This window comes from Triturus cristatus, chromosome 10 (assembly GCF_964204655.1).
Source record: "Triturus cristatus chromosome 10, aTriCri1.1, whole genome shotgun sequence".
Lineage (NCBI taxonomy): Eukaryota > Metazoa > Chordata > Amphibia > Caudata > Salamandridae > Triturus > Triturus cristatus.
In genome coordinates, this window is record NC_140593.1 from 1,119,221,912 (window position 1) to 1,119,248,579 (window position 26,668).

Consider the following 26,668-nt stretch of genomic DNA (forward strand, 5'->3'; position numbering starts at 1 on the left):
ATAGAATGTTGGTATAAACATCTATCAGTGAACTATAACTTCTGCTCTGTTTATACAAATTTAACTATGACGTTGAACAAAAACTTTATTGCAAAATTGTGGCCGACAGTATGTTTTCCATGTTTACTAAAATTAACAGAAATGGGATGCTGTAACTTTAAAAGTATCACTTGCACCTTGAATCCCTGCCCGTGAACAAGGAGTGATTGAAACTCCGAAACGCGTAGGGACTTTCGTTGAATAAAGCACGTCTTTAAACAGAGGCCACGGTACCAGTGAGTTTTCTTTCACGAACAATAACTGGATTGCGTTGGATATTTCGGGAGTGGCGTCCTGGCCGTGTTGCCCGCCGTTAAAGAGGCTTGGGTCTTGCCGAGTGGTACATTGGAATATATACATATATATATATATATATATATGTTACCTGCTGGCAGTTGCCAGTAGGTAGCTATAGTTAGGACCAAAGTGTCCATAGGAAAAGCATTGTTTTGTTTTGCCATAACGTTGGCGCAGCTTGACGAATCTTAACAAAATTTGGCAGAAATCTAGATGTTGGTCCAGATAGCGTGCTTGTTAGGTCTCGCCTAGGCAGTGCGCATGTGTTGCTCTAGGATGGCCTTTAGCCATCAAGCTCTGCACTCATGCTTGTGGCGGCATCCACCTTGCGGGAGCGAGCAGCGGCTTGCCACAAGCACGAGTGCAGTGCTTGAAAGGTGAAGACTGATTGTTTGTTTTTTAATGTGGATTTCCCTTTGACTCACTGCCATCTAGTGGTCACCGTTGAGCACTCTGGCCGACATGAGCAGGGCCCACGCACCACATTGGTGCCTTTTGTCTCCAATCTCTACTAGATTTGCCACTCACATCATGGTTTCTCGCTGTCTTTAGACACACTCCTGGTTTACATTGTCTATCTGCGCCACTTCCCTCATTCTTCGTTTGTTTCATTTCTTTCTGGTTCACAGTTCCTTTCTAACCTTCCTTATTTTCTTTCTTCCCTGCATCGCTCATCACCTTCTTGACTTATTTTGTTCTTTGTTCCCATTTGTCCACGTCTATTGTCTTTCTTCTTCTATAGTATTCATTATTTTTCTTCCTTCCTTCCTTCCATTAACAACCTTTCATAAGTTCTGTCCTTCCTCAATTTCTTCTTTTCTAACTTACACTTCCTTTCATCTCCTGCGTCTCTCTCGTGTGTTCTTACTTTATTCATTTTGTATTCTTCCCCCTCTTTGTTCTGTCTTTTTTATTGAATATTCGCGGTCCTCCTCACAGCATACGCCTTCCAGTGTCCTCGCTTTTCCGTGTTACTTACGTCATTACTTCTATACCCTTTTTATCCCCTAATCCCTTATCACCCCACCTTCTACCGGTGGGGCAGTATGGGTACCATAAAACCTGGTGCAACCAAGCCCCGCCCACACCGTTTGTGGTCAAATAAAATACAGCTATAGCTATGCAGATTTAAATAGAGCGTACATTACAAATAGGTTAGTGCCATTTCAGTGAGCCTGGTACCACTGCATCTGCTGAGGTACTGCTAGCCCCTGCCCCCCCCATTTGATTTCCTCCTTTACGTATACCCTTCCGTTTCCCTTCCCTATGATACACTGTTTTCCTAGCTGTGTCCGAAATGCGCTCACTCGCTGCCCCCGGGGCTCACTGACCTTCTCTCACCGCCCACTCGCTCGTCTGATCTTGTTAGGCCCCCCAGCAGCCCCCTCCTTGTCTTCTGCTATTTGCACACAAGAGAAGCAGGACTCGTCATTGTGAGTGAACAGCACACTGCTGCTCTTCGCACAGCGCATGAGATCATCTTCCAGAGAAGAAATAAAAGGCACAGCCGCCTCCCTGTGAAGTTCACTGGAACTGCTCCTCTTCCAAGAAATTCAGATAAGAAGTGGGCGGGCCAGCACTCTGTCACTCTGACGTCCAACCAATCAGCAGGAGAGCTAGTTAATCCACAGTGACAGCTGTAGATGGCTTGGCAGGGCACATGGGGAAGTGGTTTTACAGCCAGCTGCTAGACGAAGGGGGCAGGGTGGGATGCCTGGCACTTCAGAGGCACCTGTATAATGTTAATTCCTCGAGGCTTTCAACTACATAATTGGCATGTGATACCTCTGGAAATTTTTGGGTGGAAAGATGAGGTATTTAGCCTGCAGTGCAGCTAGATATATAACAAAAGACATACATGTTACTGAAAAGCAAATTTGACATGATGATTATTGGTGTCTTATCCATAAATAAATATTCTATACTTCAAAAAATCGTCTGGTCTGCATGAAACGAAACCTTGGGAAAAAACAAGTTTCTGACACTCTTCTGTCTTGTCAGTACCTTCCAATATCTCAGAGACTACTGAAAGATGAATCTCATTTCAGCTCTTAAAACAAGCATTGGCGTAGGCAATAGGTCTCGCCTTTGGGACCTTATAAGTGTGTAGCCATGCAACAGTTGATGTTGTTGCACCAAGGATATTGTGCTGCATAATTAAATGCTTATAAGGTCCTAAAGGCGAGACCTATTGGCTATGCCAATGCTTTTTGTGATTTGGTGTAAATCTGTTTAGTACTTTTAGAGATATTTAAGTTTAAAAAATATAGATATCTGGGAGCCCAACAGCCTACTGAAACCCCTACTGAAATTTGATTGACTGCCAACACTTCAACCAGGAAGTATTGGCAGCCATCTTGGGACGACATTGAACTGAGTACCCCAAAAAATAAAAAATAAAATAAAAGGGGGCCTCTTGGGCTGGTCTTGGGCTGGTCTTGGGCTGGTCCCACTGGGCCCCCCAGGGCAAAAAGCATCTTTAAAAAACAAATTTTGGTGGGATCCCAAAATCCTGAATTGCTTTTTTAAAGCACAGGTCCCGGGGGCATGGTTTCAATAGTGGAGGGGGGGGTGCACGGCTCCCCCTCCTGTGGCTCATTATGCCCTGAGGACCACCACCTCTCTGTGACTTCTTAAAATAATAATGCGAGGGAGGCCCATATGGCCTACCCCACTGCCCCGGGGACCACCACCTCCCCAGGGCTTATTTACTTTTAAATAGGGGACCCCTCAGAGCGCCCCAGCCCCAGGGACCGCCAACTCCCCGGGGCTTTATTGTAGATTATTCACGGTGGGTCGTATGGACCTCCAGCAGCCCCGGAGGCTGCACCGCTCCCGCCAAGCCATAGCAAACTCAGCTCTGCTAAAATGCTCTCGCTTGCTGAAAACGGAGCAGAATTGCTTTTGGACAGAGGGAACTGTCATTGACCATGTCATGAGTGATGTAATATATGTGGTCATAAGCAGTGCATTGCGGGCACGAGTGATAGTTAGCTCAGCTAACTATAACTGCTCAAATCCACTTGTTTTGTACGAGTGGAACCTGAGCCTAACTATAGCATCCCTGTAAACTTTGTTTTTCCAGTGAATATAAATAAATAAATATTCACGAGGCAGCGGCTACGGACATGTTCAATGACTCTCCTAGCGGAGAAATATTAACAAACCCGAATTTGAATTCAGCTCCCATAGCCAACCAGAGTGTCAAAGAATTGTTTAAGAAATTAGAGAAACTAATGAAACAAGAACAATCTAAATGGTGGGAGCACAAATCACTTACCCGGTATCTCGAAGTCGGAAGAGTGCCAAGAGGACTAAGGATAATGCTAGCACCAAGCTATGAAAATCCAGACCCGCAAATGTTAGCAGAGTGGGCTGAAACGAATTTGGTATCCTCACGACACTTAATAGAGATCCTGGTAAAATATGCTGAGAGTGACCGACTGAAATTACAAACAAATATTGATGAGATCAACGAAGAAATCTCCAAGTTAGAGCAAACTGAAATACTTTCTAAATACCGCAATGAGATGCTTGCCAGACTACAAAAGGAAGAAGATATAATAAAGAAGCGAAAGACTTTCAAATTTCACCGGGATAAATGCGACTACGAGCAAGGGCGGGTCTTTACATTTTCCAAAAAATTCGATCATGTAAAAACCACTAACATCACAGCGCCAGCAGGTATTCTAAGACCCAGCACGAGTGGCAATCCGGAGGTGCAATCTTCGACATCGGAACTGAGCTCCGCCATTGACAGCGAGTCTGACAATGATCAGGCAAGGGCTCCAAGGTCATTGGGGTTTCCAAAACCAACCCTGGCGCAAGAGGTCGATTACCTACGCCAGGACAGACGACACACACTCAGATCAAATGTGCAACATGCAAACGCACCACGACCAGAAATCAAAAGCGGAGAGCAAGACGACGGTGCCACATCAAATGCCAAACCAAGCAACAGAAGGGGGAAAAAAAACACCAGAAATTGGCAACGGCGATAGAGGCAAACGACGTTAATGCGAGTACCGTAATTAATCTGACAAGCATCGAACTTAATAAAGAGGAGATAAAAACACTGTCATTAGGATTATCCTACAGCCCACAGACAAATTTTGATTATGCTACCACAAGAATTGATGTGTACAAGTTTATACGTAAACTGAAATTGCGAAAATACCACGCAATGCGAGGAAGGAGTACAGATATTCAAACTACAATGCTGATACCAACATTAGATGATCCGATGGAATTATCAACACAAGAGAGCATGCTGCTTAGGAATTTAGAGGATCTACACGCAGAAAGCAACGTTTGTACACAAGTACCACAGTTGGATGATTCAACTATGAGTATAAGCAAATGCACTCCATTTAAGCCCAAATCAACATTTTGCCCCATTATGTTGAGAGATAATCTGGATTTGTTCAATGAAAAAGTAACAATGGAACTGAAGTCTCTCTATTATAAAACCTCTCATTCAGTGAACAAATATAACAAACAAAATAGTGATTATTACAGACTGATCAAAAAACTTCAAGAGCAAAAAAAGATCATTATTCGCCAGTCTGACAAGGGGGGCAATATTGTGTTGTGGCCACATGAAATGTATATGGAAGAAGCATATAACCAACTCAACAACGTGGACTGCTACAAACGAAGCAACATGCAAATGGTAACCACAGCACGTAATGAATTTTACAGAAAACTGGTGGCATGGAAATCTGCTGGTTTGCTTTCTAATGATGAATTAAAATTTTTAAAAAATGACCACCCGAAACTTCCAACTATCTACTTTATCCCTAAAGTTCACAAGTGCATTTCCAAACCTCCGGGCAGACCCATTATATCGGCCTGTGGCGGCCTATTGGAAAATACCTCACGTTATGTGGATTTCTTTCTGCAGAATCACGTAAAGAGTCTCCCATCGTACATACAGGACACTGGAGACTTTTTAAGAAAACTTAGAGATATTCAATGGAAAGAAGAGTATTTACTAATAACTGTGGATGTGACAACGCTATATACTAGCATCAACCACCGTGATGGTATTAGAGCAGTCCAATATTATTTGAACACAAGACCTGATGTCATGCACTTGCACAACAAAATGTTATCCACCATGATTTTAACCTGTCTTGAGAACAATTTCTTTTTATTCAACAATCAGATTTTTAATCAAATCAGAGGCGTTGCAATGGGGGCCTGTTTTTCTCCCAGTTATGCTTGCCTTCATATGGGATACTGTGAGGAACAGGTCCTGAGAAATGAATATTTGGAGATTGTAACAGACCAGGTTTTATGTTGGTATAGATTTATTGATGACATTTTTTTAATCTGGAAGGGAACAGAAGTCAATGCTCAGAAGTTTGTGGAAAACATCAATTGTAACAATTTTAACCTTGGTTTTACAGCACAAATGAGTAAAAACACAATTTGTTTTCTTGATGTGGAAGTATACATTGTAGAAAATAAGGTGGAAACAAGATTACACAGGAAAGCAACCGCGGGAAATACAATTTTACATGCTACCAGTCACCACCCTGCACATCTGATCAACAGCATCCCCTACGGGGAGATGCTTCACATTCGCCGGGTATGTAGCAACGACAATGAGTGCAGGATAGCCCAATTGCAAAGTAAAAATAGGTTCCTGGACAGGGGCTATTCAGAAAAAACTCTTGATATTGCAATAAATAAAACTGCTAATCTAGATCAACCTACTGCTCTCCTAGTACACAACAAGCCTCTGATTGCGCCCGAGGAAACCTCTACTAGATTGATTTTGACATATAGCCTACAACATAAAGCTATCCGTAAAATTGTTAACAAGAATTGGCCATTAGTAAAAAGTGACTCGATTTTGAGCAACCAGACTACCCGGTCACCTTGTATAACATTCAGGAAAGCTCAGTCAATGAGCAATTCCTTAGTAAAAAGTAGTCCGGAAGTTCTGGTTTCCAAAACTTGGTTAGGTCCAAAGGATGGCTTCACACGCTGTAATACATGCAAAGTGTGTCGATATGGGGTCAATAAAACAAATTACATCACACCTTTTAAACCTAATCCAGTACCGATCACGAAAAGTCTCAACTGCAGAACGGAATATGCAGTTTATGTGCTGGAGTGCTCATGCAACTTGCAATATGTAGGGAGTACGAAATTGCAAGTGCATAAACGAGTACTCCAGCACTTAAGAGCAATTACCAATGTTGATGTTACCTACCCGGTTGCCAGACATTTTAAAGAATATCATGACAGCAAATTGGATAATTTGAAATATTTTGTCATAGATACTATTCCTCCGCAAAAGCGAGGAGGCAACCGGGAGGCTATGCTCCGGAAATTAGAGACACGGTATATTTTAGAACTGGATAGTAGGATACCCCAAGGCTTGAACTCTAGTGAGGATTTTTTTACATGCTTATAAGTGACAAACTTTCGGATTTTTTTAGATGAGATTTTAAATATGATCTATTTATTCATCTAGCTGCTGCCTCACCAATGAGAAACATGTTTTTATATATATTTTTTCTTTCCTTATCTTTTACACACTTTGCACTTTAACATTAACAGGGGTCTATTTAACACTCTCTTTTTTTGTTGCACTATCACTTTAGGCATAACTTAATACGGAATTCATCAGCAAATATGGCCACTTGGTCTATATTATTAGGAATGAACAAAATGTTTACATTACCAATTTGCTATTTTTGCACATATTTATGAACCAGACCCTAATACTTTGTGGTAGGCATTATATAATTGGTGGTTTTAAAAGTTTTAAAACATAATAATTTTGTTTTAAATATTTATTACCGTAAATACTGCTTTTATTACTATAAGATGGTTGATGACATTTACTCTATTACCGTCTAGTTTTATTCAGCATTATTTATTTAAACTGTAAACATGTTCACCTATTATGTATGAACTTGCGGATGTTTTCTATATCTATGCCCGTGATAAAGGAAAAAAACTTTGCACTGTCACTTTAAATTCTGGTAAGCGCTCCACCAGCGCGTCATGTGATCAAGGGCACGGAGTTGCCCGAAACGCGTCATGGCGGTGGTGCAGGGCGTTGGAACATAATGAACTTCGAAATTGCACCAAATCTGGGTCTGTGATCGTCATTTTGGATGTTAAAGAGGACACTTTGGACGAAAAATCAAACATATATATATGTATATATATATATTACTATGTGACTTGCTCAGTGCATAGTGTGATCTGAGTGGTCTGTCGATATCTGGGTGAGTTCAAGTTGTGGGTGGGTATTTACGACAGGGTACAATTGAAAGCTCTTGAGCTGAGGTTGAAGGCAGTGCGTGTTTCTCACAGTGCCTGTGCACATAAGCCCTTTGTATCTCCTCAGAGCATACTTTGCAATGGCCACATATATGCTAATTGTAAGTGTGATTTGATTGGAAAGTGTGCGGAGGGGGTATACAGCTATTGAATGTTGACAATGCCAAAGGAAAAGAAAATACAGTGCTTACAGGGGAGTGTGTGGGTTGGTTGTGTGTGGGGAGGGTTGGTTAAGAGCAGGAGAGGAAGCAAAGTATGTACAAAAGGAGAGAGAGGAAAGACTGTGCTGAAGATGAAAGAGATGACGTGCAAGATATGTAGTTTTTGAGACTGATGTGGGTAGAAAAGGATGTAAGTGTCGAACAGTGAGAACCCGCGGGGAAAGTGGTATGAACAAGAGAAGAGGGATGTTTGAGATACTTTGAACACCACTACCCCTTTCACAGGCCTTCGTAATGTTTAATTCACAGTCTCGTTTTTTTCAGATTTGAAACTGGGGTTGAAGATTTTTCAGATGCTCAAATATAGGGTGAAAAATAATATGTGTGAATTAATAATTTTTATGATGCATATCAGCATCACTGATGAGTTAATGATCTCGCACTTGAAAGGAGATGGTTATATTATTTACAAGTGTGAAAAGTAATGTAGTATAGTTGTGCCTCATTTACAATGTGAGATGATGTTTAATGGAATTGGATACAGTTTCTGGAGTTCAGCTCATCTCGCTCCTGCTCATTCCCCCTTCCTAGCCAGCAGCCCGCTGCAAGTCTTCTCACCCCATAATTTACGCGGAGCACGGCAATGACATGAATGGATTGAGGTAATAGAGAGAACAGAATGTCTCATATTGGATTGAACATTTCCCGAGTGTAGTTGTTGACGAAGCAAGAGGAAGATCGCTCCTACCTTAAGAAATGGGTTAGTGTTAAGAACCGTTCAATTTATGTAATTGTTTGTGATTTGCCAATGCGAAATAACCATGATAATACCATGCTGAATTTGCAATTTTATTCATTATTATGGATAGACTATGTACAAAAACCCCAGGATTTGAAAGATCGGGGGCGATTTCTCATTTTCCTGCAGAGACTCTATCTCTGTTATTTGAGACTTTCTTCTTCACTAGGATCTGCCAGTACTCTTCATGAGTGTGACACTTAGAGTGTTTTTTCATTAATTGACTAGGGTATTGCTATGATCTGTAATCATGCATTATCTGTACTAAGAAGATTCATGACTCAGCTTTGCAATTATTTTTGTAATTTGTTTTTTATGATTCTGTATTAAACCTTTAAAACTTAATTTTGTTCTATAACTCTGTTCTTGAGTGGTCCCAATTTCTAAAATGGCTTTACTCTGTTAAGTTTGTCTGACTAAATGGGGAGGATGCACTCTTACTGCTTGATCGAGGAGAAGGGTTACAGAGCTGAACTGCCTAAAATAAATATTGGGGTTTTGCAATATTAGGTTCAGAAAATTATTAGGGTTCTGCTCTCACAAAGCTAACAGCTATTGGCAAAACTTTTTAGACTGGCTTGTTTTTGTTCTATATGTCTGTATGCAGTAATAGAAAAAACAAACAGTGGCCCCAGATACTAGTACGGTGGCACACTGTTTCAAGTACAGAATTTTAGTTGACATGTTTTAAGCCACTCTCCTTATTGCATAGGCCACACCTCTTGGAAAAGATTCTTAGTTTTGCTTCTTTTGCTGGGCCCCTTTTAGAGATTATCCCACCCTTTTCACAATGCACTGGTTGTATGGTCAGTGCCAAGGGAACCAAAGGCCAAGTCAATGGTAGCAACTGCTAGCCCAGGCCACTCAAAACTGATGTGCGCTTCCCCTATCCAGAAGTCTCCTCCCACCTGAGCTATGCCAGTTTCGCTGCTTCATCATTTTTAGGAGCGGGTTGAGGGTTTGGCTTTTTAAAAGATAATTGTCATAGGTGGCTGATACTTTTGTCATCTCTAGGAATTATGGACTTTGAGTGGTTTTGTATTGTTTCTTGACTTATTGCATTTCTTTAGCGTTTTTCTCTAGGAATTATGGACTTTGAGTGGTTTTGTATTGTTTCTTGACTTATTGCATTTCTTTAGCGTTTTTCACAAAAATATTGTATCTGCAACCATACTTTTCCCAAACTGTTTTGTGGCTTTTAACACCTTATTCTCTGATTCTTTTTACTTAATTTATATGACTCTTTTCCTTAGGTGACATGTTTAAGTACAGTCTTGATAATGCTATGAACCTGGTCGGTGCCATAGAAATTCGAAAAAATTAATTAAATAACAATATGGATGGTGCCCCTGCGTTTAAAATAAGAATAGACATTGGGCCTTAATTAGACTTTAGCGGCTGGGATACTCCGTCACAAATATGGCAGATGACTCCTGTGTCGTATTACAAGAGCATTATAGGCAGCCCATCGATTTGACAGAGTACCCCATCCATCAAACTCTAAGCCCCTGAGTCACAAAGGGCCTCCGTACTCGTGGAGGGGTCTCCGCACTCGGGCAGAGTGACAATTCTCATTGTGGAGATTCTGCAAAAACTCCCTCACGACTGCGGGGCTTCTGCCATGAGTGGAGAGGCCCTTTGTGAATTAGACTTGTAGGGGCATATTATCAAGGACGGCATTCAAAATTATCGCTGGTTTAGCGGCAGAAAACTGCCGCTAAAGCGGCGATAATGGGCTTCATAATATGCCCTTGGGGATTCCAATAGAAGTCCATGTTCTGGTGTCAACATGGGCTTCTATGGGAATTCTCCAGGGCATATTATCAAGCCCATTATCGCCGCTTTAGCAGCAGTTTTCTGCCGATAAACCGGCGATAATTTTAACGCCGTCCTTGATAATATGCCCCTAAATGAGGCCCATTTTTATTTCACATGAACTATAGTTATACGAAGTTGGCTATCTTGTATTATATTTGTATTTATATAGCACTCTCCATACCCTTTCCGAAGCTTATAGTCCTTTGCAGTTTCTAACCCTAAATTCTTCTTTGGTAACCTTTGACGTTTCCCTTGTTACTCCTTTTCTCCAGGGTCATCCACCCTGCTGCAGAAAGAGAAATCAAACAGGGCTCCAAGAGCCCTTCTTGCTTTCTGTATATCACACTTCATAGTCACTCAGCAGCAAATATGAGGCTGCTGTGGGGCGAAAGGTGTGTCAGGAGGTCAGTCCTTGGATGTGATGGGGGTATCGGTATGCGAGAAATCGCTTCCATCCCCCATCACATTTTGTGAACCAGTATCCAGAAACTATCACCGTTCTTTCAAGACTGGTGTCTTATTTTCTGTCCTCATTCACCCACAAATGATGTTAAGAAGTTGATTTCTTTTTTTTAAAAAGCAGCTTTCTAGGGGCATCCATTTTGTCTGGGTTGCATAGCGCAGCAGCATTAGCCATGGTATCGTAAATTCTTACCTAATGAAACTTCAGCAGGGCCCTATTCCCCAAAGCAGCTAAAAGAAATAAATGCGCGCACACTTTAGTGGCACTGATAGCTATGAAAGGCCTCTCCTGCACCTCATAATTCCAGCTTTTATTAAAGCGCCTGCCTGCTGCTCCTGTTGCCTCACTAGAGAGCGCTGGGACCTGTGTCTGTGTGTGTGTGTATCCTCCAAGGCATATTTATTACTCCATTGGAGATATCAATCTCACAACCCATTTTTAGGCCTAGAGACAGGTTTAACTGTATTGCCAGTCACTTGTTTCCCCCCAAAAAAGCATATGCATATATATATATATATATATATATATATACACACTCTTGTTTTCCCCCAAAAAGCTTATGTATGTATATATATATATATCGACTGAAAAAACATAGGTTTCAGGGACGTTATAGTTAGTTAGACATTTCACTTGTACAAAACCAGAGAAATTCTGCTGTTATAGTTAGTTCAGCTAACTATAACTCGCGCCCTCGCAATGCACTGCTGATGACGTCACATATTGCATCATTCATGACATGGTCAATGACATCACTGATGACATCTGAAATTACATCACTGATGACATCATCCAGTGACTGTGTGTTTCTGTAAAGTTTAAATATGTATTATATATATGCCAAGGTGTATTGAGGAATGAGTGGGTGTATAAGTGTCTGGATGGAGGATTTAGTAGGTGCGTGACTGTCTGTATAAGTGAGTGATTAAATGGGTCTTACTGAATGCATGGGTTAGTGACTAAACTGTGTGAATGTCTATATCAGTGTCTGTTGTTGTGTAAGCTGCTGCATGGGTTCGTCAGTTGCTACATGAGTGTCTTTATGGGTTATTGATTGGTTGCCTGAGTATTTGTATGGGAGACTGAGTGTGTGTGGGGGTGGGTGAGAGGTGTGTGACTCTGTGCATAGATGGCCCCCACATAGCTGCGTTGCAGAGAGGTGTCAAAAGGGGCGTTGCCTCAGACCACCTCTCTGCAACACCGCCCTGTGGCGCTTACTGAAGGTACCTGGTGGGCTAGTTGGCCCCCAGTGACCCTCAGGATTGAAGGGGAATTAATCCCCCAACTTAAAATGTGCCACGGGGCGCATTTGCACAGTGGTGAAAGGAGGGGGCGGGGCCTGATGTGACAAGTGTGCAAACGCACCCTGTGGCGCGTTTTACGTTGGGGGCTTAAGTCCCCTTGAATCCTGAGGGTCCCTGGGGGCCAACTAGCCCACCAGGTAACTCCAGTAAGCGTCACAGGGCTGCGTTGCAGAGAGGTGGTCTGAGGCCACGCCCCCTTTTACACAGGATATTTTTTGTAATACGGGAAGGGGCCACGTGGCCCCCCTCCCAAGGCCATTTTCAGCCCTGGGGACCCCATCCCCTGGGGCATGGCCAGTATTTAAAAAAATATATATATATTTGAAGGGAGCCTCGTGGCCCCCCTCCTCAGGCCATTTATGGCCCCGGGGACCCCATCCCTTGGGGCCGGCCTTCCCTTTTTTTTAAATTTATTTATTTTTTGGGGGGAAGGGGGCCACGTGGCCCCCCTCCCGGGCCACTTCTAGTGCCAGGGACCCCATCCACCGGGGCCTGGTCACTCCGTTGGAGACCGTGGGGGGAGCCCCAATGCCCCCACAGTCCCGCCGTCTCCCCGCCTTCTGGAGACCGTGGGGGGAGCCCCAATGCCCCCACAGTCCCGCCGTCTCCCCGCTTCCTGTGGGAGCCGGCATTGCTTTTCCACAAGGGGAGCTGCTAACATGCAGCTCCCCTTGTGGAAAAGCAATCTGCTTTGGATTTTGGAAGCGAGAGCAGGAAACCTGCTCTCGCTTCCAAAATCCAAACCAGTGTTTGCTATGACAGGGTGGGAGCCGCATGGCTCCCGCCCTGCCATAGCAAACAGCAGTGTCCCGGAGGTGGGCACCCTGGGACACTGCAGAAGCCGGCCCTGGGGGGTGGCGGTCCCCAGGGCCATCAGTGCTTAATTTGTCCCAGTGATTTCCGGTGTTAGGCCCGGCACTTAATTGTCAACAACGGCACTTATGACAGTCTGCCACATGGTGGCGCTGTTTGTGTAATTTTGAAAGGAGCATAAAACAGTTATTTAATAATTTAATATTCATTTAAAAAATACAAATACCTGCTGCCCTAGCCATTCTTATAGCTTTGGGTGGCATGAAATAGTCTGAACTGTCACACTTGTAGGATGTGATGGTTAGTAGTTGGGTTGGTACCCTAATTGGCAGCACAGGCAGGGGTAATGGGTGGTGCAAGCTGCAGTGGCCTCCTGATGATGTCTCTGGCACGTATTCTTTCTTACAACTTAAGCACTGATTGACAGGAACCGCCATGCCAGAGGTTCCTGCTAATGCTAAGAGATGTCCGCTGGGCTGGCGGACATCTCTAAATTTGGAGCACTGTTACCCCGTAAGGGCGGCAGAGTATTTATTCTGTTGCCCTGATGCAATAAATAACATACTCCAAACTATAAGTCAGGCCCTTATTGTCATTCACATTTTGCTTTGTCCCAGTACAGCATGGGACCACAGTCAGTCTAAAGCATCCATTGCCTTTCTTCAATGTGAGAGAATGCACTTTGCTTGTGCACACCCACCTAAAAAGTAGTCCCTATCATTTCATAGTTGCTTTATTAATTAATTTATTTTTTGAACGCGTATATGCATGTAGACTGCTACATTTGTACTTTTTATTGCTGTTACGTATTTTATGCACGTGTTTGCAAAAATGAAATAAAACCATTGCAGGCTTGCCATGGACAGGCGTACTTGCTAAGCCGGTTCTCATTTCATTAAGAAATGTAAAGCGCTTCCGCATTCTACAGTTTGTGTCGTGTGAACCTCCTTGGGTATCCTAAGGGAAGGGAAAAAACGGCAATTTGAGTATAAATGGGAAATATCACAACCATCAGGGTCACACAGTGTGAGGCATAATTCAAATTTTTAGTTTATTTATGGATATTTTAGACTGTGCTTTAGGCCTGTAAACTGTACATAAGTAGCGTTTGTCCCTAATAAAATAAAATAATAAAACAGATCAGAAAATGAAACACCTTCTCTCATATAGATGTGATTTTTAGTTCACCTGATGAAACCAACAGGGCTGACTTAGCTTTTCAACCTGCCCAGGTTGATATAATCAGCACTATTAAATGGGAAATGGCCACTACAACGCGGCCGTTTCCGCGCATAACATTAACCATGCATGCATTACAATGCATGCGTGGTTACCACGAATAGCCTTTACTATGCATACCTTTACTACGAGATACGTAAAGGCATGTGTGATAAAGGTAAGAGGGCTTGTGGGGTCTCCCCCCCCAAAGAAAATGGGCAAAAAAAAGGGGGGTTGAGGGGGTCTCCCCCCCACCCCCAAAAAAATTTGAAGTCACGATGTGAAGGAAATCGGCGTCGTTAGAGGAACCTGAAAGACACTTCCGCTTCCTCTTTACGACGTGCGACATGACATCGGAAGAGCTTGGAGAGGAGAGCTTGGAGAGGTAAGGGGGATATTAGTATTTAAAAAAAAAAAATAAGGGATGAGGGGGTTGTGTAGAGAAGGGGTAAAATATTAGGGTTAAAGGAAGGGGTATTTATTAAAAGGGTTTGTGGGTGGAAATCGGAGCAGTATATGGAAATGGGGAAGGGATCGGCGATAACCTTTAGCAAGAACATGCCATTAACATGCATGGTTTAACAACGAAAAACTTTTTAAAAGCATGCGTGGTAAAGGCATTTTCGTGATAAAGGTTATGCGTACTAATGGCATTCTCGTTGTAACGCATGCGTGGTAAAGGCATGCGTTGCAAAGGAATGCGTTGTAATATCATACAACCCTATTAAATTGGGCTGGTTTAACACCCGGTTGTTGTCCTATACTTCTCGTCGAGTCTGGTGGCTCAGTGGACTAATGTGTCCACTGCAAGGGCCTGTGTTTGACCTCATGGTCACAGGTTCAAATCCCGGCGGGTCCACTCAGCCTTTCATCCATCTGAGGTCGATAAACTGAGTGCCATTGAGTTGGATAACAATGAACATCTGTTATTCAGCGCCAAGATACCTCTGGGTGAACGTGCGCTTTACATATACATGTTATGTTATGTTTGCATTTGTATATTTCTGGTGTTTACTGTGTTTAATAACGGTAAACCCTTTCTGAAACTGTTCAACATGGTTTATGTGGTATTGCTTTCAGTTGTATACATGTATGTGTATTTTTATCAATTGTACACATATGCACCACAGAAAGCAATCTGAGTTCATTTCTAAAAAGAGAAACGAGTAAAGAGGAGGTCTTTTGATTGGCTTCCCAAACTGTCACTTATTCTTTACAGACCGAAACTGTGCAGATTGACAACATGGACAATGCTAAATAAATGAAAAAATGTGAATCTTCCTGATTGTGCTTGTTTGACAAATGATCAGGCATAAGAGCAGTCAGTGCTTAATCTGAAAAAAAAAATGAGTGCGGGTGAACAAAAACTTTCTTAGGCTGCCACGCCCACTTCCACCACTGGCTCCACCCACTTCCACCAGGAGCATCGCCGACTTTAACCACGGGCACAGCTGCGGTCTGCATGTCCAGCTTTAAAAGCCAGATTAGCCTCAGCACTTTGCTCCACTCAGTCCCAATGTATTCTCCACCCCCAAGACAATTGTGCAAAATGTGGGTAAAATAGTCCATTTTACAGGGCAGTTAACAACAGTGGACTCAACAAATGTCCACAGAGACTGATAGGAGTAGTCAGCTGTCACACGTTGTGTACATTGCACGCATTATGTGCAGTACGTGGATTTTCCAAATTTCAGACAATATTTGTTTTGGTGGGCTTGCAAGGGTAAAACCAAAGGAAATGATGGACGGAGTGTTGAACATTGCAAGCACTCACCCCCAGTCAACTGATCTGGGTTTAATCCATCACCGTTCTTTAGCCCACTCTGCCACCCCAGTTCAGACATGGCCATATGCAAATCAGTCTGACCCTGTGCCTCATGGGAACAGTCCAGCCCGAACTGCCAAGCCATGTCTTCCCTGGACCGGAAAAAAGCTTCCTAGGACCGGTTTCTGGCATTTCAGCCGTCTTCAGCCAGGCTTGCTTGAATCCAGTGGCAAAGTGAGCAAGGGACTCACGTCTGAGCATACCCTGCCAACTTATGGCGAACAAAGCAAAACCAAAGGAAATGATGGACGGAGTGTTGAACATTGCAAGCACTCACCCCCAGTCAACTGATCTGGGTTTAATCCATCACCGTTCTTTAGCCCACTCTGCCACCCCAGTTCAGACATGGCCATATGCAAATCAGTCTGACCCTGTGCCTCATGGGAACAGTCCAGCCCGAACTGCCAAGCCATGTCTTCCCTGGACCGGAAACAAGCTTCAAGGGGCCCAATGCAAGAAAGGAAAATGGGCTCCCTTGATCCTTGAATGAGCAATAAATGACAGCTTTAACAAGGGGTGAAGTGGGCCCCTCGAGTCCCAGGACCCTGGTGCAACTGCACCTGCTGCACTGTACTAATAAGAGTTATGCTCCTGACTGGATTCAAACTGCAACATTTCTTGTGGTACATATATTGTAAAACTGGACGATAGTATTTTACTGCATCAGTTTTTAGTGAATAAACCACATTACATATGTGGTGTTGCAATAGATGGCAGCAATTTGGAATTTAGGAGGACTTCCGATATTTGTAGCAAAATGGCTTCATTTTGGCTTTCTCCCACCTGTGCCTCTAATCCAGTAAACATAAATGGAGAAATTATATTTCTCCTCTTTTTTTTGCTAAATCTCCCTCTTAGCTGCTTCTGAGTGTTGGCTTGCATGTATTTCCCCTTATTGAAATACTTGTTTCGGCTCTAATAATTTAAGAGATACCTGTGCGGTGGTTAAGGTAGTGAAGTAAACGGATTGGTTTTGCATCCTATTCACAATGGCATGGAGTCCCAGCAATGTCTTTGAAGAGCAAAAACTCACCCCACAAACATGCCCCCCCCTTTGCTTGCTTAGGTCAAGCCTAGACAGTGCTTGCGCTGTCTGGAACATCTGTTGTATGTACTTTGTGTGGGCTTTGGGGCATTTCCCCAGGACTTGTCTGCTTCCACTTTTCCTTAGAGACTACTTGTTTTCTAGCAACTGCCTCTAATTAACTGTTGATAGAAAACGACCAGCAGAGGTTAGTAAAATACCAGAATCGCTTTCTGCTTAGGCACTATCTTTTTATGTTTCTAGCAACTGCCTCTATTTAACTGTCTTGATAGAAAACGACCAGCAGAGGTCAGTAAAATACCAGTTCTGCTTTACCCAGGATAATGTGCTTCAAAGCTAAAAACGTATAAGGTCCCAAAGGCGAGAGCTAGTGCATTGCAAATGCTTGTTTTTTATTGGCACCTCTCATGGGCTGCCAATCCTGATCTACTGTGGCCTGGAGATTCCACCGGGGTTGAGTATGACATTGTTCTGCATTCTGTCCATCAACTGTTGTTTTTGCAGTTTTCACTGCTGCTTCAGCCTATCACGGGCTCAGTCCACGAGGGACCACATGCAGCAACAGTTGTCAGGTTTCTGTTCTAGACTGCAGCCCAACTTAAAACTGGCAGGATCAGTGCTTTAAATGGGCCAGTACTGAGTACCGGCACTTTTTTATTTTGAGAGGGTGAGTACTGGCACTTCTCAAGAAAGACGCAATATTTTTAATTGGAGAGTACCGGCACTTCTCGGAAACAAGCAGGTACCCTGATACAACTACCTGTACTTCTATTTATCCATTTCAAGCACTGGTCAGGATGGCTCAGTGAGCTGAACCAGCATGGCTGAGAGAAGGCGGTGATGTGAAGATGAGTCCGACAGCCTGTCTCGTCAAGGAGCCCAAAATTTTACACTGTTCCATGCAACCTATTTTATTACAAGACAGGAGGCTCTGTAATAATATTTAACTCCTTTTTCTTTAACAAAATCAGGACTCTTCTTCAGTATTAATGAATGGAGGAGAATCTGGGATTTTATTATGAGACAGGTGGCTCTATAATATTCACCACCTTTGTCTTTAATAAAATCAGAACACTCCTTCAATATTGTCCAAGAGAATCTGGAATTGTCGTGACAAAACCCTGTCGTTCGATTCCATCTTCCTTCCGTACTAAGAGTTTGAGCTGGAAACATGTACATCCAATTCTGTTAGTTGTATTCCACAAGAGGCTGAACGTACAGAAACATTGACAATTAAAAGCTCCACACTTCTTAATCCAATCTTTCCCCATCGATCTCTCAAACACCAGAGATGTCCTCACTCTCTGGAAGACACTGTCAGCATCAGCATCTCTGTCGATATATAAGTATCGCTTGTTGAAACCGAATCATTCATGATTTCCATCAAGGCTCGGGAGGACACTCACTCACAAATATCCAACTCTGGGGCATATTAACAAGGGCTTTATCTCCAGTTTTTTGGCTTTAAAAGCCAAAGAAGCGGAGATAAAAATATCGCCCTATCAACAACAGGGTGCTAACATGCAAAATCGCATGTTAGCACCCTTTTTCATTACGCTTCCCTTTGCATCTCTAATGAGATGCAAAGTGGGCGTTCCAGAGCAAAATAATAGGAGAAATGTCGCTAACCCTGTTAGAGGCAAAAAAAGCAGCGATAACCACTGTTAACGCTGCTTTATTACGTCTGCTAATTTTCAGACTTAGCCATGTAATCCAATGGGAGGTGGATTACATGGCTAAATCCACCATGGGCTATCAACAAGGATATCCCTATCCTTGTAGTTTTAATGCTGCATTACCACCCAAAATGCCGCTATTGCTGGATTTTTTATCGCCTAGGCGGTTAGCGTTGTTAATAACGCGATAACCAGGCGATATTAGCCAGCGATAGCGGCATTAAAAAATTTAACGCTAAGCGTCCTTAGCGTTAAGTTTCCCTGTTCCTTTTTAATATGCCCCTAAGTCTATTAAAAGACCTCCTTTATTATCCAAAACTAGATCATGTGCTTCTGTCACGTGACTCTTGTTATAGCTTATCTGTGATGAAGCCTTTTGGAAAGCCCAATGGTCTTGCTGTGCAACTCCGTGTGGGCCTTATGAAGTGAACACCAATAAATGTGTTTGCTTTTTTTAAAGAAACATGATGGCATGCCCTTGATGGTGTCCCTGTGGGGTCAATGAAAAAAAAGCATGTGGGGTCATTCAGAGCCTGAAGGGCAGCCCTGCTGTGTCGACGGGGATAAATTAGCCAACAGTACTTCTGTTGATGTGGTAGATGTACTAGCAAGCCTGAAACACCAGCCTCCCACCTGGTTTTGGGGGCTAGTGCCATTCTGGTTTGCAGATATACACCTCCAAAGCAGGGGTTAGATTTACAAAACCATCTCTGGCCCTGATAAACAGGAGGTTTAGTTCCTGTGCATCAGGGCAGTTGATGGTTTTTCCTGCTCTGGTCCTCCAAACCTCTCATAGGTGGAACTTACCAGGGGAACCTGCTTCTGGAGGCCTTCCCTACATAGGACAGGCCTTGTGATGCTGTAAGGTGGCAACGCTATGTTAGATGGACCATCATTATTGACTGAGGGCGAATTGAGTGCAAGAGTCTATGCTGGCGCACAAGCAGCGGTTCTCCCTCCTCAAAAAGGCCTGCTTGAATCACAGAGCTATGCCAATTTCCATTGGGAGCTAAACTCTGCTAAACCCGAATTAATCCTCTAGGTCTCCAAAATATAGACCACCAAAATCTCGGCCTCACAGAATATCTCTCTACAACAACGTCAACCTGTATTTATTCCCTGAATCTAGCCAAGCTCACTACTCACATATTTTATTGGAGCCTTTGAAAAATATACTTTTGCATTCCTTGTGTTTACATGCTATGGTCAGTGTGGTATGTGGCCTGAGTTTTTGGAGGTGTTGGTGCTCACACATTTCTTGATGTGTCAAGTGTTGTGCGTGCCTCTACACAGTTTCTCCCAATCAGTGTGAATTAAGCAGAAACAGAGTAATATTCGACCAGAATACAGACTTTCAAAATATTATGGAGCTAAAATATAGAGGCCTACAATATCGAGGACCAAAACTTACACTTAACCTCACATATATGTACCTTGACAAATTTATATGTATATATATAAATATGTGTGTGTTTGTATGTATATATATATATATATATATATATATATATATTTTTTTTTTTTTCTTTTTCATTTCATAAAGCTTTATTCGGAGCTTAACACAAAGTCCATAAAAGCACATACATTACATTGTAAAACTCCATTTGAATACAAACAAGAATGATGAACCCTAAAAAAACATCCTCTATGCTACTTGATCAAACAAGTGATTTAAATACAGTTGAATAACAATTAAAAAATAATACTAGGCCTTGCCTTAATGGCTTGGAGAAGAAATGTAGCAGTAAAAAAGCAGACATCAGGTGGGGGGTTAAATAACAATTTCATAGTGTCTTTAACTATCCTGACTCCATATTTCTTAAAAACAGGTTTTAAAAGAGCTAAACGAAAATTGCCGTAGAGTGGGCAAAACAGTAAAAAGTGCATGGTGCTTTGTGCGGTAATGTTGTCACAAGGGCAAGGACCAATCGGATGTTTTTTGATACTTGGGAACGCCACCAAATGGTGGACAATCCCAAAACGTAGTCTAGTCAGAACGAACCGGTGGGAGGGTCTGGTTACAAAGCTCAGATACGGTTGGTAACCTATTGAGTCACAACAACTTCCGTAGAGCATACAAGTAGTTAGGTTGCTACTGGCCCTCTCACGTCGCTCAGACTTTTGGAACATAAAAACAGATTTCATCTCACTTTTGGTCAAACTAGAGGCAGCATAACTATCCTCAAATAAGTTAAGACCATAAATCTCCCAAAAACTACTCGTAACAAAATTAACCCATGGAATCTTTAGATGGTTATCAATAGTAAAACAATCCTTAATGATGGCTCTGTTTAGGGAGGTCTCTTCCTTTAACCAAATTGCACGCCACAACAGAAGAGGTCTAAGGGCGACAGAATCCGAAAGGTGATGGATTCCAAATTCCCTATGCACCAAATCCGTAGAAGCTGAGATGGGCAAACATAATAATCTTTTTAGGAAGAGATTTTCCTCCACTTGTAGACTCTCGGTCAAGACGTGCCCCCAAACACCCGCTCCATAAAGAGCAATTGAAAGACACCTCATCTGGTAGATTTTCAGCATATCTCTAAGCCGCCTATCCCCGATTTTGGAAGCGAACGTAAACACCCCGTGGGCACATTTCGCCATTCTAGCCCTAACATGGGTGATTTCACTGGACCAGCTACCTGTCTTGGAGAAGCTAATACCTAGGTAGTTAAAAGTGTCTACCGTTTGGACCTTATGCCCTTCAATAAAAAAGGAATGCGGTTTTTTACGGCCCTTGCCACATTCCATAACGAATGTTTTTGATTTATTGATCATCAGCTTCCTTTCCTTAATGAACAGAGAAAACCTGTCCATTAGGCGTTGTAAACCGATAGGGGTCCTAGAAAGAAGAACGGCATCGTCCGCATAAAGTAAAACTGGGACGTGAAAGTCAAGAATTTTTGGTGCGTCTGCCACAACAGTCTTTAAAACAGAGTCGACCTCATTAATAAAAAGTGTGAAAAGTAGGGGGGCGAGCACACACCCCTGTCTGATACCGCGCCTAATAGGAAACTTTGGGGTGCACTCCCCCCCAGGGCCATATCGAACACTTGAGCTAAGATTAGCATATAACCTGGCCAGGAAATAAACAATGCCCTCCGGTGCCCCCATTTCAAGTAATTTCTCCCATAGGATCTTATGGTTTACCATATCGAAGGCACTGCTTAAATCTGCAAAGCAGAGAAAAAGGGAACCTTTCTTGGCCATAGTATATTTCCCTATAAGTAGTTCTAGGTTGAGACACTGTTCTACTGTCCCTCGTCCCTTCCTAAAACCAAATTGGGAATTTGTCAAAATGTTATTCGATTCGGCCCATTCTTCTAATCTGACAAGAAGCACCCGACTCATAATTTTCACGGAGGAATCTAGAAGGGATATTGGACGGTAGTTCTTAGCATCCCTCCTCTCCCCCTTCTTATAAATGGGGACTGCATCTTGCCTCAGAGTGCAGAACGACCTACCGGAATCCAGGACAGCAGGCCAGACTCCTCGGGATCCCTCTGCCTTCCTGCTGTGGTTCTCCCCTGCCGCCTCTCGTGTCACCGAGGCCGCAGTTGGGGGGGGACTACTACTCCCAGCATACCACCGAGAACCGCCCGCTTCCGGCGGATACCGCGCCCGGAGGCGCTATTTGAGCAGAGGCTCTACCAGCATCGCGGGACGCGCGCGGGCGGCGCCGGGCTGAGCCCGGGCAGAGGGCGGGCCGTCTGTGGCCGTCCGGGGCCGGAGGAGGCTGGGCTGGGCCCCCTCTCTACCGTCAAAGGTCCTGTGACGAGTGTGCTATTGTTCAGCGTCCTGCCCATCCTACTACAAGGTACTGTGCTGTCATTGAGGGTTTCTTGCTGTGGTGCTAAGCAGGGGACATTGTACAATCTGCGTATCACAATACTCTTGGGTGCTTGTTCAGGCGAGGGCTACAATGGGCAAAAGGAAAATATCTGATGTGAATGGGGGTGCGGCCAGCTCAACTGGCAATGTGACCAAAAGGAATAAGGCCAGAAAGCTTAATAAAAAATCTACGCCTGCCACTACACTAGATCGAATTGACTCGCTAGTAGATGATTGCACCACCATTCTAGATTCTGACATCCCTCTCACTACTTCATCGTCGTTGCTTTCTTCTAATCATCGCCCAAGTCCTGTCATCATCCCGCAAATGTTTAGTAAAAAATTTCCAACACGGGACACTTTGCAGAGTGACAGCGACAATTCCGAACAAACTACTGAAGATGCAAGCTCCTGCGTCCCGCTTCTTAACTCTGTACCCCTGGATCCTATTGTCATTGTTTGCTCAAATCGTTTTGAGCCTTTAGCTGATATTGACAATGATTATGTTGAGCCTATTACCAGTACTGCTAGCTCTGATGTACCTGCAACATTTAACTTGTGTTCTGCTCGGGGCTCTGAATCTGGGATACAGATAGAAGGGGATAGGTCGCGCCAAGAACCACTAGGGGGTACTACAACAGCTACAGGTTCAATTTCTGAAACCATTATGTCCCTGAAGCTTGAGATCAGTGATTTAAAAGCATTAGTCACGGAATTATTGCTTATAGTCAAGAAACTCCCTAGCCCATTATTACAACCACCACCGACTTTACCTACTATTGCACATAACCTAAAGACAACAACATTTTCCCTCCAAACACCTGACCCCAGTCTATCTACATTGCCCCAGACGACATCTTTATCGACACAGGATAGATTAAACCATCCATCACCCAACATAGCTCGGCCCAACTACTCTAAAACTAACACGAAATCTCAGCCAACTGTAAATTCCTATGCTGCCACTAGCCAGTCTTTTTCTGCCCAAAGACAACCATCTTACGCCCCGTCTCTTCCACCCCCTGCAGTGCAAAGGCCGAGGGCCAGCTCACAACCTACTGTCTATATGGTGGGTGTCCCCATGACTGTTGGTCATGAGAACGAAGAATCATTAAAAAATAAGATCACACATTGGATTCGCCATGTCAGAGGCTGCCGATCCCTCATAAGAGATGATCTGCTGGGGGTCCGCAGACTCAGACATGACAACAACCATACGGATGCAATAGAGTTGACCCTAGCTAATCATCAACTAGCTGAAGGCCTCATAGCACTAGAATATAGATCTTCCTCCCCTGATTCGTCTGCTATTCAATTTAGACGCTTCCTCTCAGTAAGCCAAGATCACACGAGGAGGTGGGGTGGATTGTTAAACCATGGTCCTGAGGGTGTATCTAATTTGGAATTAAATGACTGACTTACCCCGGCAATAAATACTCTATAAATTTCTGGTGGAGTACCTCAAGCAATCTCGGCTGCCAATTGCAGGATGTCTACCCAAATAGGACTTCCCCTTATTGTTAGTGGGGCCCAGGGGAAAGGTGGGACACAACTCCCAATTCCAACCTCATTTACTCCGGACCCTGATTCTTCTCCACCCTTAGCTCCACCACTGAACTATAAAATCATCTCATGGAACATTGCCGGCCTGAAAGCTAAACTCACTTTGCCGGATTGGAACATTTTTATTTCCACCTTTGACATCTGCATATTCCAAGAGACTTTGAGCTTATCACCTCTATATAAACCTGGCTATACTTGTTATTGTGTTCCTGCCCGATCCATCGGCCGTGGCCGCCCCTCTGGAGGCCTCATTATATGGATAAATATCGCTCTTTCCTGTAGTGTCCGCGAAGTACAAAGCTCATCACCGGACTTGATGCATATAACTCTGAGTGGTCTGAAAGGGGGGCTCTGCATTGAGCTTTTCAACATATATGTTAGAGGCACACAAGGAGGATCTAAATCACCAATTGTTACTACACTGGAAGAACAGCTTTCCTCTTGTCCATCTAGCTCACTCATTCTGGTCGCAGGGGACTTGAATTGCACCTATGAGCCCCTTGCCTCTGAAGACATCTTAGAGGTTGATGAGGAAGATGCCAGATGGGGGATACCCACTTTATCTATCCCCCCAGTGAAGAGATGGACACCAGTGATAATCCAGTTAAATGCTTTGGCTTTGTAATTTGGCTTGAGAGCTGCCAATGGTCGACTTCCCTCCGACCTCCATGCAGCCCACACCTTTAATAGAGTTTCCAGTCCATCTCGAATCGATTATATTTTAATCGATCGCAGGCTGTGGCGCCATGCGGTGGACTTGGTCATAGCTTCAACCATTGACAGCGACCACAATCCACTTTGCTTAACGCTAAAGAATCTGTGGCCACCAGACCAAGCAATTTCCGATCCCTGTCCCCTATTGTCCACCAAAGATATTATTCCATCAAATTGCAAAAGGTACCTGAAATGGCCTAAAATCACCTTAGATGAACAAAAAATTCATTCCATAAAAGACATACTGTCATCTAAAACCGCTGAACTCAGGGAAGCTTATGAGGAATCTGACCAGTGTTCAAGGGCCACATCTATTCATGTTACCACCACCGAGCTGATTGGAGCACTTTTTATATCCTCTTCTACGATTAGAACCAATAAATATAAATCACCTGGCTCTTGGTTTAACTCTGAGTGCAGGTCAAGTAAGAATGAGCTCATATCCGCTATTAAAATTAAGGATTGCTCCCTTATTAAACATGCTAGGTCTGCCTACAGGAAGGCTGTCATCAAAGCAAAGTCTGCTTGGGAGGAATCTCACTGGCAGGCTTTAAAAACTGCTAGCTTAGCCAGGGATGGAGTCACCTTTTGGAACCTGTGCAGATACTCAAAAGGCTCTGACCCTGATGTAATTTCCAACCACATCACAAACCATGAATGGTTTGCTCACTTTTCGAGCCTCTATTCGGGCACAGATAATGAAACCTTGAGCACATTCTCTCAAATTGCCCCAACAGACCCCATTCTGACTAACTATGACCTGTTCACAGAGGCAGAAGTTGTGACCGCCATCAATAGATTAGTCCCAGCTAAAGCTCCAGGTCCTGATGGCCTGCCTGGTGATTTGTTCCGCTCCGATCCTAAATCGTGGGCTGTTTATTTTACCATCTTACTTAATGCCATCCTTAAGGGTTCACCCATCCCCGAATCATGGAAAGGAGCGGAAGTAGTTCCAATATATAAGAAGGGCTCCAGAGAGGATCCTGCCAACTACCGACCAATAAGTCTTATCGACGTTGGCCAGAAAGTCGTTGGCAGGGTTCTGCTGGAGCGTATATTATCATGGGCTACTGAGCATAGTGTTCTTTCACACTTTCAGGCTGGGTTCAGACCAAGGACGGGCACGATCGACCAGGTCTTCAGGCTGCTCCTGCTACACTGGAAGGTTGTTTCGATTGGTAGGGGCAGCCTCCATTTGGCCTTTATAGATCTGCGATCTGCTTTTGACCTGGTCCCTCGTGCCCGTCTTTGGTCTGTCCTCCAGGAAATGGGTTTGCCGTCCCCTCTTCTCGACCTTTTGGTCCGTCTACACGAGGGTAACTTTGCAAGGGTTCGGTGGGGAACTCAGGCACAGAAAACTGATAAGATCCCAGTTAAAAGAGGCGTCCGCCAGGGCTGTGTATTGGCGCCCACCCTCTTCTCCCTGTTTGTGAATGGAGTGGTGAAATTCTTACAAGACGTTCCAGCTGACGCCCCCGCCCTGGCGGGTGAAAAAGTTCCCACCCTTCTTTTTGCGGACGACACCCTCTTGATATCGAAGACACCAAAGGGCCTACAGAAGCTCTTGGATAGGTTTCATTTGTTCTGTTCATTGAGAGGTTTAGCTATTAATACATCAAAAACCAAGCTCCTCTCCTTCAAGTCACATAAATCACCCAGCGTATCCATTATGTCTGACGGAACGCCCCTAGAATATGTCAAATTATTTGACTATCTAGGAATTAGAGTTTCCGACACCTTGAGCTGGAGACCCCATATTACCAAGATGCTACTAAACTTTAAACGAGCCACGGG